The following is a 14121-nucleotide window of genomic DNA, read 5'->3' as shown; positions in this document are numbered from 1 at the left end:
TAAAAAATCAAGTTAAAAATTTAATTTTAATATTTTTTAAAGAAATTAAAATATTTCAAAGTTGTTGTTAGGCAGTTTAAACTGTAGCCAATATTGGGATACATATATGTAGGCAAGGCTCTATATAAAGGAGGGCCTGTTTTGGGTGGCTGGGTGAGTGCAGTGCTTTTGTTGCTACTGGCCATATGCCAATTTTCGGTAAACTAACTTGCCTAAACTCGACAAGCAAATTGCCTTCATTAAGATACATGCTTGCTACCTACAATTTAGACACACACACACACCCATACACTATGAGTAACTGTGTGTATATGTATGTATATAGACATGTGGTGGAACCTACCATCTTCATCCAATGTGCATTTTACTATAGACCTGCACTTCTTTCTCTAGTTTTTGGTTCTTTTCAATTTTATTTTAAGAGCTTCTCTAACAAGCGAAGCGATGACGACGACGTTGACTACGTCAATTGGGTCAAAGTAGCAACAACAACAACAACTTGCAACAACAACAAGCACCGCAATTTCAATAGATACAACATGGGGGCTCGATCTAGTGGGAAAGCGGGCAACAGAAGCCACTTCAAGACGCCCACACATCGAAGCCGCACGAAAAATCTAAACTCGTATCCAAAGACCAATCCCAATCCCAATCCCCAAGCCCAGAAACCATAATGAAGGGAGCAAAAGTGTTAGAAATGAGAGCTTGAGTTGAGTTTCGGGTTTGGGTTTGGGTACTCGGTTCGTGTTGGTTTGCATACACATTAAAGTTAATTTGGAATCGCTTTTAAATTAGCTTAATTCGCATTAAGTGAGCTGAAATAAAACTCACGCCTACAAGACCCAAGGAAGAGGCCTCACATCGGACAAGAAAGCGTGAGTGGATGTGGATATAAAAACGGTATAGGAAGGGGATACGATTTTGAAATACCCATTGAAGGGAAGATTTCTATAGATATTTCTACATTTAACAAAGATTATGAAAGTATTTGAAGTAGAATTCTTAAAGATGACTAATCTAATAAGCTCCCTCGCTTAGTATTTACTTAATTAATCACATAATAAACTATGCCTGTGTCCATTATACCTCCCCCTCCTGAATCAACTCTACTATACCCACTCAAGTGTGCAGCTCAAACGGCAGCTAAACATTTAAATGTTGTACAAAAGCAATAACAAACGAACTGAACCTGCCAGAGGCCACCGAATGCCGAAAACAAAAAAATGCTGAGACTGAATCTGTAGCTGAGAAGCTGCGGCGGGCTACACACCCGTAAGATACACAAACACAGCTGCACAGATACAGATACATTAGCTCAGAAGCTACCCGAATGGTATTCGGCAGAAAGAAAACAAAAACTGCCGCCAGCCAAAGCCAGACCAGGCCAGGCCCGACCCGACCCAGCCAAACCATCAACATCAACACCATCACTATAGGCAGTGGCAAACTTTAAGATACATTTCGGCTTTTGGCTGCCTGTCGATTTGGCGACGGCCGCAAAATTTTTTAAACGCTAGAACGCCTCTTCCCAACACTTTCGCAGCAGAGACCCAAAAAGTGTATTTATTTCTCTTACTGGTTGGCCTTTTTTTTTTTTTGCAGTTTCTGCGGTTTTTTTTATTGTTGTTTGTATCTTTTTTTTTTACTGTCCGGCTTGCAGATTCTTTTGAACAATTATTTCAGCTCAATGCGGCTGCGAGGAAAGTTTTGCGGCCTTTTTGGGTTAAAGTCAGTAACAGCAACAGAAACAGCAATGAAATGAAACAAATGAAATGAAATTATGTTGAAAAATTTAAATACATTGCAGGGAAGAAATTCCAATTATCAATTAAGTCAACTCGCCGGTCTGCTGGTTGGTTGCTGGAAAGTAATAAAAAACACACACACAGGGCATCCAGTATCCAACATCCAGCATCCCAGCAAAAGACAGAAAATCGGTTAAAGTTGGGAACTGGATTCTGGGATTCTGGGATACTGGACTCTGGTCGGTTGGTTTGTATGGTTTCCTGTTTGTTTCTCTGCGAGAGAAATATTATTCAGGGACCGGGCGAGTCACAATAATATATATATATAAATTCTCTCTATAAAGGCCGAAACAAAAAGATAAAAACATTAATTATTATTAATTGCTTTTTCTTTCTCTCCATTCTGGATTCTTAATATTTTTTTTTGCACAGTCTTGTGTCTTTTTTTTATTGTATTTAATGTCGTTTTGGCTTTTGTTTCATTTTGTTTTATGTGCCAACCATTTTCTTTCCTTTTTGGCCAGATCCTTTTGGCCACAATGTCGCCGTCGTCGTGGCCCTCCAACCCTTTAAACCCTTAAAGGCAATCCCTTGGCTTGCCCGCCCTTTCGGTCCAGATTAAACCTGTTCTCGGGTCTTGGATCTTGGGTCTGGGAATACCGCTGGCATTTATATATTTTTTTTAAGCTAATTGGAATGACAAGTTTCTAATTTGGGAGATTTACAAATTCTTTTTGTTTGTTTGTCTGCGTGGGCAGCTTGTTTGACAAATTGCTGGATTTAATTTTTGGTCTGCAGGGCAGGAGAAACGCCTTAAAAATTGCAAATTTAAGCAAATTGTTAAAGTGATGGAATGGGCTAAGAGTAAGCCTAGAAACTATATAGAGATAACTTGATTAATACCAACTGCCTTGGTTGGTTATCAAACTTTCCTAGCCTTTACTTCAGTTGGCCACGAAAGTTTTCCAGTTAGCAGGCTAACCAGGAAAATTGGCAAGTTTATCGATCAGCCACTCGTCCGGAAAACCAAATAAAATAAACTGCAACAATTTGCAAAAAATGCTAGTCCTGATACTCTCCTCCGTTGGCCAAGTCGACACTTTCGCTTTAATTAAAAACTAGCACCGCTCGTGAACTGTCCATAAAATATACCAAACCAGAGCTAAAGCTAAAGATGCTCCAAAAAATGGCCATAAATTGCCGGCTAAGCAAATCTTCTGAAATTCATCAGCACTTTCCAAAAAAAAAGAAAAACCTTCAAAGGTAAAACAAGAAAGAACCAAAAAAAAACTGCCGATAAGAAAAATAGTTTCCTTATGAAAATTGGCCTAAATGAAAATGGGAATATTACCATAAACCTTTGCCAGGAGAGTGGAAAAATATATATTGAATTCACAGCCAGCCTATGTCCGGTTTTAGATTGAATTTTTAAATAGGATTTGGTATTTTAATAAAAGAACCAAACTCATAACGAAATTAAATGTTAAGGCCTGGCTTGGGTCTTTTGATCATGGGGATGTATGTATGTATATCCAACGTCCAACTGTGAGCCAAAAAAAAAAGGGTATCACAATCAAAAACCAAATTCCACCACATGCATTTCCCAGTAAAGTTTATTATTATTCCAATATTTCTTTTTCTTTACATTGAAAATAGGCCAAAAAAGAGTGAGGAGGTGCAGTCCAGAAACCAGAACGAAAACTTCAAGCCACAAACGACAGTGCATAAAATATATATTTTTGCTTTTTACCAAAAAATTTCCATACATGTTTCATGTATATTCTGCACATCCTTATACCAGGACATGCCTGCCGCCCTCCCAACCTCTATCTATCCTTCGGTGAGTGTATAAATTTGCGTATGTGGGTGGTTGGGTGGTTCAGCATGGATGAGATGGAAAGCGATTGTCTGCTTGTTTATGCTAAAGCTAAAGCAAAGAGAACTACGCCGAGCAACCGAGGAGGAGCTGCAAAAATGCAAACAAAGCCTTTTTTGTCTGGGCCATATGGTTGGAGGTGGTCTTGCACCCCCCTCACTGCATCCTATTTTTTGGAATCTAAAAAGTGTTTAGACAAATTAAAAATAGTAAAAAGTAACATTGTGTGTGCTAAGGATTGAGAAGAATTTATTTTCTGCGTTGGTTGGTGGCGTGCATTTGGGTCAAGGTGTTTGTTTTTGTTTGCATTATTCTTATTACGCTTGTTGTTCTCGTTGTTGTTGTTGACTTGTTTTTTCTTTATTTTTTGCTTTATTATGCAAATTGCAGTCGCTACTGCTGCTGTCATTATGAAAGCGAATGCAGGACAACTGCTGGAGGAATAAACGCCCACGAACACAGACACACACCCACCCAGACTTGGGCATAAAGTATGTGCTTGATTAAAGTGTTCATGGCATGTTGGCCATACTATACTAGCATACTACCAAAATACCTAAAAACGTTCAAATAAATGCAACAAAAGGCAACAACAAAAGCTGCAAATGTCAGCCAGCCATAAACAATTCCCAAGTGAAGCTCAAAAAATTTATATTGCCACACTGAGGATAATTAAGGGGTTATATGCAGTTGCACGAACCAAAAAAAAAAGAATTATTATTTAATTATGATATGTAATTATTTACAATAATATTTACCATAAGTTAATCTTTTTTGGTGACAATTTTAGTAGAAGCCTTGTACTTTTAAGAATAGAAATAGAATAGAAAATAGAAATTTCTCTCTAGAAATCGTAAAAAACGTCCTTGATCTTTTGAAAGAATAGATAAATAAAGGTCATTAACAAGGTAATTTTAACATTAAAAGCTTAACTTCGTTTTTGTTTCTCTAATTGTTTAATAAAAATGTTGAAAAAATAGTAATAATCTTTTAAAAATAAATTCCTAACAATGTTAAGAATATCCATTTTCCATTTTATCCATTTTCGAGATATGGATATCACCGATTTTATAAACATGGTTTTAAAAAAAAAACTGGACTTGAAGTTATAATATTCTTTGTAGAACTCGCTGACATGGGCACCAAAAATTTTTGGCATAGCTCCAAAAATTTATATCAAATTGAGTTGAAATTAAGAGTCTAACCGAGTTTAATCCCTTAATTAAATATATTATATTTATACAAAAAATAAATAAAAATTAAATATTAAAATTCATATAAATATAATTACATTTCTTAAAAATTTCCAGTTTTTTTTTGTTCAGTGCCTTTTGAAACGTGTTAGAACGTATTAAGGACTTGTAGTGGGAGGACTTTCTAAGCGAATCAGGAGTCGCGGAATAATCAATAAAAATAAAATATATCACACACTGTTCCCGTTCCCGTTTACCGTTACCGTTTCCCCATTACTCTTACCAATACCCGGCTTTCTTTTTTTTTTTTTTGAGGGTTTTTGTTCAGTACGCTGCTGCTTGCTGCTCATTTCGTGTTCATGTGCCATTATACCGAAAAATAATATTCTTCCTCGAACACATCCTTAAAGGATATACATATATATATATACATATATGTTTGTATGTATGGAGGTACCGCGTAATATTGTATTTTTCTACCTTGCCAACTTGTTCTATTGTTGTTGCAGTTTTAGCCGCTTTTTGGTGTAATATTTTCTTTTTTTTCTACAATTTTTTTTTGTTTCTGCCAAGAGCGTAAAGGAACTTTTGAAGAAGAAGAAGCAGCTACACGCACGCGCAGGGGTGGCTAGAAAAGGCCATGAGGGGGTTTGGGGTTATGGGGGTTATGGCACCCTTAGTTGGCTTGCCTCGGCTTGGCTTGGCTGATTTTCATGCCCGTGTCATGTTATTGGGCAAATTGTACAACGTTAAGAACCAGCTACAGTGAAATTTCGCTATTGCCAAGTAGGAGGGTAGGAGGATAGGAGGGGTAGTATAGTACCCCTACTATAGGGTGAAATTCCTTTAAAAATCCAGGCGAAAAACGGCGATGACAATGGCCATCAAGGGTGGATGGATGATGGTAGGGGAACACCAGCCCATATAACATATTTAAAATTCAATCGATTTATGGCCTGGAAAACTTCAAACTGATTGTTAAAGAACTTCCCAACTATTGAAATAAAATCGGAAATAAAACCAGAACAATCACAACTGTTCGATTTTAGATTTGATTGAGGGTTTCTGGCCAAACGGAGGCATCAAAGAGCCATTAAACTAAATTATAGTTAAGCTTGGGAATTCATTTTGGAAAAAGTTTACATATTTGAAAGTCTATTAAATGGTATGGCATGTCTATAACTAATTTTAGCTTATATAGAGAAAACCTGGTAGTGTTTCACCCCAGAAACTATGGTCTTCCCTACAGCTAATTTCCCTGGCAATTGATCTCTTTTTAATACATCAGTTTCTTTTTTTCTTTTGTTCTGCCACTTTATTCTCCCTTCAAGCGAATCCTCACTGTACAGACTGTACAGTCAGACTGCAGCAGTAGGGTGCGTCGCAATTTCGGATTCTTTTTTACATTGCAGCAAATGTCCTTTGTATTGTCAGGACATGGCGTTGATTTTGTTGCTCAGTTTCTGTTTTACATGCCTCCTTTTTCTGCTACTTCATTGTTGCCACATCGATTATCCTGGGCCGGAGTTGGTCCCATACACACACACACATATACATATGTATATCTGGAGGAGAATGTAATTCGTGTGAAATTTTCGTATGCGGCCTTTGTGTTTGAGTGTTGCGCACACTTGAGTGCACAATGGGGAAACCTTTTCGCACGCCGTACACACACACAGATACTCAGATACTTGCCGACCAGCAGATACTCACTCACCCATACAAGGACATGCCAGGGAATCGACAGAGGAAGTTGTCTTTGGCACTAAGTAACTGTTTTAGTTTCAACCGAGCACTGTGTTAATTGCAATTATGCAATGACTGCCTTCGCCAGCCAGCATCCTTGCGAATTGCACATCCTGGCAGTTGCATTGATGCCTCCTCCTGCTCCTCCTCCAACAGGCGTGGCAAAATTATTGTGACACAATTTTATGCGTTGCGCTTGGCAGGATGTGTGTGGCAGGGATGGAGGAAGAGTGGGTGTGGGCAGGAGAAGTGTTACAGTGTTACCCAGTTATATAAATCTTTGATTCGATATCCTGTTGCAAAAGCAGGAGCAGATCTGTTACTAATTAAAGTGGCTAGCAAATCGAATCCATCGGCAGATGCTTTTCCTTATGAGGTTATGCCACTGTTACAAGGCTACACTGAACTGATTAAAGCTTGGTTTTGATTAAATTTCTAACCTTTCTCCACTAACCTTCATAGAACCTCTTCTTTCAGGTCTTTTTGTAGACTTTCTCCTTAAGATTTCCCCCAAAAATTAGAATAGAAAACCCATTTAATTTCAAGATTGCGCCATTTGCAGTGTAGAACCTCTCCTGGCTTCCTGTGTCATCACTGCACAAACCAACACAAATAGGGCTGCTGGAGGGGGGTGGTGTTGGCGGAGTTATGGCACACATGTCACAGCCCAGGCCCCACCACGCCACATGCCACATGCCTGAGCGGCGCCACGTTCCGTTCTATTCCTGCCACTCTCAACGGCAACTAGTTATGCGGCGGATGTGTCTGTGGGTGTGTGGCAGGCAGGCACCCGTAGATGGTAACCAGTGGTGACCAGATGGAATACTAATATTTAAGGATTATTTTTGGATAATATAATATATATATTTTTTAGTTAAATATATTTTATTTTATATTTTTTATTTAAATATTTATATTTAAGACTTTCCATCTCTAGTACCCACCCACCCACTCTAAGAAAGATGTGCCTGGCAGTCGCGTGTCCTGGCATTACTACTCTTCTTCTGCTTCGGCTTCTACTTCCCTTCACTGATTTTCCTTCTATGGGAGTCTGCATTTAAGTGCCACCAAAATTGCCTTTTTAAAGGATTTCACACACACACATACACATACACACACGCATCTTCTTCTTCCGCATGTCCTTTTTCGCCTGGGTGTCTTTTACGCTTGTCAACGTCCTCGACATCGTCGTCGTCCTCGTCGTAGTCGTCGATTTCTGTGCCATTTCTTCTGCCTTTCCAATTGATGCATCTATCTTAGGGCATTTCCCTTTTTCCACTTGCCACTTGCCACTCCCTCCCTTCCTGTTTCTGTGTGGCACTTTGCCAGGCTACGCATTTTCAAACTCAATTCGTGCGATAAACTAAAATAAAACTGCTCCTAATACCATTTTTTATTCTTCTCCAATACTCTGGGTCTCTTTCTCTTTTTTTTTATGGCCCCCACATGGATTTCACTTTTAGTCGAGAGCCCTCCCTATCCCTAGCCCCCCTTCATGCAGATGAAAATTGCATTTTCTATGTCAAAGGCGTTTAATTTTCAATTTTTTTCTGTTGTCTGGCAGCAACTTTTAGTTTTAGTTTCAGTGGAAACGTTTGTCTTGTGTTTTTGGCATGTAATTTGGAAAAAGGTTCATTCGGAAATTGCATTTCTTGCCGGCGGTTGGCACTCGGATTTTTTAACTATTTTTTGGGGGGGAAATGTTAAATTACTGTTCGGTACGTGTCTGTTCAATAATTAAAATGCCAGCAATTAAATAATAATAACCGAATGGATGGAGGCAGGCCCATAATGCAAATGATAAGTTCTTTTTAACACGATTTACTTTGCACAGTATTTTCAGTTAATGCGCTCAGTGGAGGTCCTTCCCGCAGGTCCTTTCTCAGCCCACCATGTGAAGCCGCAGTAATTAAAGCGCATTATATATGCCAGGATGGACAAAAAAAAAATACAAAAAATATACAAAAATTGCGAGAAAAATAAAGAAAATTACTGCAGCTGTGGCATTAACACTAACAGCAGCGATAAATGCAGATTATAATTTGGTAGAAAATACAGGCTTGGACACCACAGGCCAGAAGGCCTTAAAGATAGAAGAACCTCACTCCCAGGAATTCTAGTACTAGAGTTCAAGTAAACAAAGCCAACCGAATGTGGCACGTAAACACAAATGAATCCAGGCTAAGGCCAGTTGAGAGAAATACGAGTAAACAATGGAGCTGTTTTTACCAAGAAACTCCAAGAAAATCAACCTCCAACCAAGCTGGAGGTTTCCATTGCACTCAAGAGTAAACATATTTGTGGAATCGAAAGCATTTCCAATTTGTTTGTTTTTCGAAATAAAATAGTTGAGAAAATATTTAGTCTCTTTAGTCTATTTGACAAATATTGATATTAATCTGTAACTTAATTTCTTAGCAAAAGGTACTAAGTCTCTTTAAAGATTTATTAAAATTAACCCACGGCTCTTGGCCTGTTGGCTCTTGGCGGGGTTCTTCGGCTTCTTGGCCATCATTTGTAAACACATATTCAGGCTTATAAGTTTTTTTTTTTTGCCACCAGCAGTGGCGGCGCTTGTTTGGCTTATGTTTGCCATGTAAACAAATAAACAAATCAACAATAAACACACATCCTCCTCCATGTGGGGGTAAAAAACATAAATAGAAAAGACCAAGCGGACGGGAAGTGCATTTTGCATTTGCAGTTGCAGCTGCGGTGTTGAGATTCAAGTCAAGAGAACCGTTTAAGATGCAATTAAATCCCTTGACCTCACTCGAAATTCCAAACTAATTGCACAAGCTTACAAAAAAAAAAAAGCAGAACGTGGGAAATGGAGACGCCTCAGATTGTCAATTGCAGATATTTGCAGATATGGCCTGGCATGACGAATGGAAGCATTTCCAAGGTGTGGTCTTCAAATTGCAATGAAAAAAAATGCATGAAGCACCAACCACAGGTAAAGCAGGGCCAATTGAATCATCATCAGTCAGTCAGTCAGTCTTGTGGGCTTCAAAGTTCATTTTTCAGCTCATTTAAATGCTAAGCATGCGATGCTCGGTTTAGAAAACTTGAAGCGACAAACCGACCAAACTTTTATCTAGACCATTAAGTTTTACAAAGGAAAATATGTCAGTTAAGTACTGCGTTTTTTTTCTATTTAAGTTCTAACATCAAACCGACGAACCGCGATGATGACTCAGCCAAAGTCAACAAAGAAGCCAAAGCCAACTCTTGGCGGGCAATAAAACACGGCCTCCAAAGACACTTTTAGCTCAAAGCGGCGGGTACTGCTCTGAAATATGTATCTATGTAAGAGTCATATGCGTTTCTTAAAAAGATAACACTAGCCAGCAAGAAACTAACCTCTATGGAAGTATGTACTTCCCATCTTTAGTTCTCAAGACTTTATATTATTTTTTTTAATTTTCTTAAGTTTCTAACTAAAGATTTTAAAGACCCCTCTAATACTCCTTACTTGCTCATCAGTGTAAAGATATTCTCTTGTTTTTTTTTAAGAAGTGGAATGAGGTTTCTTTTGGTTCTAATTTGCTTGGGTCATGCGTCGAGGTTAATGAGTCATATCATCATCATTATCTCAACACTCTGGGTCTTGAGGGGCTGGGCTCTGAAAGAAATGGATCTAAAGTGGAGGAAAGAGAGGACATCATCAGAGGACAAACATTAAAATATAATTTCCAGAGACAATGCTCTGAAAAGCGCTTTTGTTTTTGTAATTTAGTTGCAATTAAATGTAAATAAATTCACAATTTAGTTCGTTTTTTCTTTCTCTCTTTTGGTTTTGGGTTTGCTGTTGGCTGGTTTGGTGACCCGATTTCTGCAATTTAATGACTTTTGTTTGACCAGAGTATAATTTCTGGGAAAAAAAACGAAAAAAAAGCAAGAAAAAAGCATGCTTAGCAAGCAGGGAAGTAGGGAAACAGGCAGCGGGAGGTGATTGCTGAATGAAATTGCGGAACTTTCTTCTTTCTCATTTATACTTTCTTTCTGGCCTAGGCCTCTGGCTTTGTTTTTCTTCCTTAATTCTCTTTCACTTTGTGCGTCTTTTGTTTGGTTTAGTTCTCTAGTCCTCTCTCCTTCGATTGTCCTTCCTTTCTACATGTCCTGGGTATCCTTCTAACGAGCTACGGCGATAATTTTCAGCCAAGGCGCACACATTTATTGACTTTTTGTGGCATTTTTGTGGATTTTAGATTTGTGGCCTGACCTGTTTGCCTTTCTTTGACCCGCAACGGAAATGAGTCGTGCCTGTCTTTAGGTTCAAGGTTCAAGGTTGTCCTCCCACTCTTTCTACGTTGATATCTTTCTTAAACACACACAACCTCACACGCACTCCTATGGATAAGAAAGGCAATTTGCTGGAAGAGAGAGAAATGGGCGAGGGAAATGGAAAGAGACGGGTGTAACCAAATGCACTTTTGGGGGAGGGGAGACATTAAGCGGCGGAAGTTGATAAGAAAGGCAAGCAAAATGCTATTTATGGATAACCAAAACAATTCGATAGGGGGGAAATAGACGAAATCATAGACAGAAAAGCAATCAAAAGGGGTTGAAGTGCTTATATAAAAAAAACTACACACTTTTGTTTACAAGATAGTGTAGAGAATCTTAGGGGTACTCCCTAGGAAAGTAAAAAAAAAAAACAATTCAACCTTAAGCCCCCTAATCCGCAGAACATTAGACATAAGCTCTCAACGTCGGACCGAAAGAAATGCCATATGCCTGAATTATAATTCAATTTATGGCCCTTAAAACTACTTCCAAAATAAAATCCTTTATCAGCCGACCACTTCGATATGCAAGACCTGACCTGAGCATTGCATTATACATATATCCTCCTCCCGACCAAGACCCTCGTCAAAAGTCTGATAGATTCCAGTCGTCCAGACTGGCCACCGGAAGCTCCTAAACCCAACCTCCTTCATTAGCATACAAATGTGTCAGAACAAATAACCGAAAGGAACCGAAAAGAAATTCAAATACTGGTCTGGAACTGGAGTGGGCAGCGTGATTTCTTGACTAATTTTTATGACACTTTTCATTTTATGAGGTGGCCTCGGCTAATTCCAAAGGCCTCTTTTTTTCTACTTTTTTTATTGAACATCAGGGGAGGGGGGTAGTACATATAAACCATATATGTAGGCATGTAGTACCCCCGGAGCAGTAAAGATTTTTATCGCTCGAGGATGTGTCATAAAATTTCTTTAGAGAAAGAGCTCTCGAGACTATTAAAAACAATAAATGTCAAAACGGAACGGATTTTCTAGTATACCTGGGAAACCTTTAGGGAAAACTGGCCAGGGCCTAAAAGGGGAAGAATTATGGGCCATACTCTAGCTTATATGGATATGGGGTTGATAAATAATCCACTCTACGACTCTGTGTTTGTTAAACAAATAACAGGAAATAAAATTTAAAAAAATAAGGACTAGGATCTAGAACCTAGAAGAATATTATCCTCAAAGCTAAAAGTATACCAACTTTATTAAAGCCATGTTTATGGTATTTATTTAAGCCATATAGATATATTATATGGATAATTCCTCATTTAATATAGCCTCCAAATATAAATTCTTTCTCTAGTTTTATGGCCTAACTATGTCCTTGTGTCCTTCTACCAGGACATTAGACAGTCAAATCACGTAAATTATGACCAGAGCCACTATAATGTCTTATCGCCGAGACATGATTTCAAATGATAGACTCTGCAGAGCGGTACGAGGATGCCTCTAGGAAAATTTTAGTAGGCGCGACAACTTTTCTTTCCTCCGACTTGAGGGAGGGATGGGAGGTTGGAGGATGGTTGGTCTGCAATTGGCAACTGGCGCAACGCATAAATTGAGAATTTTTTATCTAATCCGCGGCATCTGAGAGACGCGTACATTAGCTGGCACCAGTCTGTCCAGTGCCTGGTCCTGTGTCCAGTGTCTTGGACTCTGGTCTCTGGTCTGGGGGACTGACTGGCCAAAAAGGCAGCCACTACGACAATCGACAGGCAATAAATCACCCAAAGTTGCCACAGAAATTTATGTGCTGCAGATTAGGATCGCAGAAAGCGTCATTAGAATAAATTTTCCATTGGAAAATGGCAGTTTGGAAAAGTCGAGGAATTTAGCTTAAAGTGGGGTAATTATAATTATGAGATTGGAAAATAGACTAGAGACTAGATATAAAAGTCCTTATTTCCAAAAACTCTTGAAAATTTTCAAAAAACTCACCTTTAACGTTTTCTTCTTCTTATCAGACTGCTGACGATGCTGCTCTCTATCTCTTCCTCTCTCTGTCTCTTGTGATTCACTTTCCTTATCTCCAAGGACATTAATGATTAAATCCAACGTCGTCTGCTCTCCTTTATCGTCCTGCTTTTTGTTGTTTTAACGCCGCCATCGTTTTTGTTTTTCGTTAATGTTGTTGTTGTTGTTGGATGCGTGTGCCGTTATGGCGGTATAATCCAATAATCCAACACGAATGAGCGTGTGCAGTAGAAATTGCAAAAAATAGAGACACACACACACACACTGAAACACGCACGCCGACAGCCGTTGTCCTGTCCTATTCGTGTGATTGTGTGGGTGGTAAGGTAGATGGGTGGCTGGGTGACTGGGTGGGTGGGGGTATTGGTACCGCTTGTTTAGTAAATTAAACTTTTCACTTTTTGCAATGGAAAACGAAAATGGGCAATTTTCTTTTTCTTTTTTTTTACCTATTCTGTTTTCCTGCTTTCTTTATTTTCTTCTATTTTTTCTTCTCTGTTTTCCAATCACAATCACAGAACGGCTAGTAACAACAACAACAACAACACATTCACTCAAACTAGCATAAACAAAGGCAACTGCACGATGCCCGTAGCCGATGCCGATGCCGATGCCGCCTCCATCAAGTATAACCCCCAACAACAACAATAGCAATAGCAACTACAACAACAAGAGGAACCAGACCAGCGCCGCTGTAGTACACAAAAAAAATTCCTTTTTTTTTCACTGGTGCGGCGGCGTCTCCTTATTTTTACGTGTATTTGTATACGGTATGTGTATTTTTTGTTGTAAACGCTCTCCTTGCTTTTCCGCTCATGTATATTTCCACGATTCTATTTTTCTTTTATTTTTTTTATTAATGACTTTTGCACCTTGCTGCCTTCTTGGCCGCCGCCGCCGCCGCCGTTTTGCACTTTAATTTTCAAATACCTCCCGCCCGCACTCACCGTTCGAGAAGCTCCGATTTTGGAAGGCTCACAAACACACAAAGACGCGATCTCGTCAATTGGTCGCACTGTTTACGGCGCGCATTTGTTTTCCGATTTTTCCCGATTATTTTCCCCAAAAAACACAAAAACGACGCTAAAAACACAAAATATTTTGTATAACTTCCCGACTCTATTCGATTTCCGACTCGCAGACGTCCGCGTTTTCCGTACGACGGCTCCAAATTTCGAAAAGAGAGTGAACAAAAGGAAGAGAGTTAAGACAACAACACTGAGAGAGAGTTAACAGAATGAGAAAAATACTATAATATGGTATTTTCCCACACTAATTGAGCGAGAAAT

The 14121-nt window shown here is 39.0% G+C and overlaps 1 protein-coding gene across 5 annotated transcripts in view; it reads right to left on the bottom strand.

Annotated features, from left to right (window-relative positions):
* LOC108123967 (uncharacterized) overlaps nucleotides 1–13913 on the bottom strand; it is a 66731-nt gene extending 52818 nt beyond the window's left edge. The window contains exon 1 of one of the 5 annotated variants that reach the window (XR_011442220.1): nucleotides 12797–13890. The gene's annotated coding sequence lies outside the window, so the exon portion shown is untranslated. Of the gene's footprint in view, nucleotides 1–12796 lie in introns of all 5 variants that reach the window. The other 4 variants (XR_011442221.1, XM_017239409.3, XM_043211477.2 and 1 more) reach the window with 4 other exon arrangements.
* Between the last annotated feature and the right edge of the window lie 208 nt (nucleotides 13914–14121).

Source organism: Drosophila bipectinata, chromosome 2L (genome assembly GCF_030179905.1).
Source record: "Drosophila bipectinata strain 14024-0381.07 chromosome 2L, DbipHiC1v2, whole genome shotgun sequence".
Classification (NCBI taxonomy): Eukaryota; Metazoa; Arthropoda; class Insecta; order Diptera; family Drosophilidae; genus Drosophila; species Drosophila bipectinata.
Note: the sequence above shows the minus strand (reverse complement) of the source record. Positions and strands in the feature narration are given on the sequence as shown.